This window comes from Mus pahari, chromosome 5, assembly GCF_900095145.1.
Source record: "Mus pahari chromosome 5, PAHARI_EIJ_v1.1, whole genome shotgun sequence".
Taxonomy (NCBI): Eukaryota; Metazoa; Chordata; class Mammalia; order Rodentia; family Muridae; genus Mus; species Mus pahari.
Genome location: NC_034594.1, coordinates 25750082 through 25751923, shown reverse-complemented (window position 1 = coordinate 25751923; position 1842 = coordinate 25750082).

Below are 1842 nucleotides of genomic sequence, written 5' to 3'. Positions count from 1 at the left end.
GAAAGCTGTCCTACCACCTAGCCTGAGCCAACCTCAGGCCACCTAAGCAGCTGCTCCACCTACTTCACGGGCAGCCAATCAGGAGCTTCAGAAGCTGTCTCACCACCTAGACTGAGCCAATTGTAATTAATCAGTAAAAGTGCGCCCAAGTCCCCCAGAGCCTTAACCAATCACAAAGGCAACTATAACCCTGGATATAGAACCAAGAAATCAAGGGAAAGAAAGGTAAAAGTCACCCATTCCTACCTTAATAGGCTGTAAATTGCCCTGCAAAGTCTACATGTCTGTCTTCTATCCCAAACTATGGTAGGCCTTTGCATGCAGGTTCATTGTAGAATAAATGCTCTTTGCTGATGCATACTATTTGAGTCTGGGGTATTATTTTTTGCAAATCACAGAGCTTTACAATTTATCCCAGTAAAATCTTTCAAGCAGTATAAAATTGCAATGCGATCACATTTTAGTTTTCTTCTAATTAATGATTATGAAGAAGCAATGTGTTCCCCAACATTTTTACAGGGAATAATATTGTGTGGTATACAGGTAAATAAAACAAATTATTCCCAAGAACCCATGTACATTTGTAACTAAGCAACCTATTATTAAGAAAGTTTAAGCAAGCAAGGTTGTTTTCTCAGCCGGTTTCTCTTACTGGCTGCCAGCAATTTGCTGACACAGAGAAAGAAGTAATTATTTTATTATTTATCTTTAAAAATAATCTTGTAAAAATCTTAAAAGAATCACAAATCTAAACTGTTTTTCCCCACTTCCAAATCTAAACTTTTATATAAAAATCTGTCATCTCTACCCTACATCCTCGGAATGCATACTTACTCATCAGCAATCCTTAATAAATTATATCAGGAAACTGAGGACAAAAACTGGGTATAAGAAATTGATTATCACCAGTCCAGCCTCAGTGAGAGACACATCATCTGCCATTGTTCTTGTTCCCTCACCATAAATGGTCCCTAGCTTAAATAATAAGAGTGTGTCTTTCTGAATTTCAAAATTGTTCCCAAGATTTTCTACATAAGAACCAGTAGTAAAAAACATTTCAACACAGTTTCACTAAAAATTTTAATTTTCCAAATGTTTTCTAAGGATGGTCATTGCTGAAAATCTACTCTCTAAATTCTTTTCTAGGGTGGTGATTGAATCATTAATCTGCTCCAGCAGTGATGTTTGAAAGAGATCAATCATTATTATTGTGCCAGAGTTATTGTCCGGTGAGGAACTGGAAGCCCCCTTCAAATTTTTATATAATTCTTAGATTAAGAGGCATGTGATGGCAGCAAGCAAAACAGAACTCCATAACAGTATGAAGTCCTCAGGACGTGTGGTGCTCTGTATCTTGTGTTGTGCATTGCCCTGGTGCTGTTTGTATTCTGATGTTAATTCTGCTGAGGTGTGGATCACTTACTTAGGTGATTTCTCGTGAACCCTATCCCCATTATAACTGGTCAAATATCAGGTAGAGCCTATGATTGGACAGTGGAAGGGAAAGTGAGACTGGAGGTCTTAGAGAATGGAAGAAAGAAAGGGAAAGGATGGAGAAAGAGGAGGAAGAAAGACGGAACAGAACCACATGGCCTGGGGAACCCGCAGGTAGCAAGGGATCTCATAGCTGGGGAATAGTTTAGTGTAGAGGTATATCTGCCTAATCTAGGCTTACAGCTATAAATACAATAATTGGGTTCTGTGATTTTTACATGAGTTTATCGGGTTAGAGATTCCTACAACAAGCATGTCACACTGAGGTTTACTCATGTGGCAGTGGTAACGATGGGCTGCATTTCATGAATTCTAAAGTCATTTGCTATTTCTCCTCTAAGTGTCTGT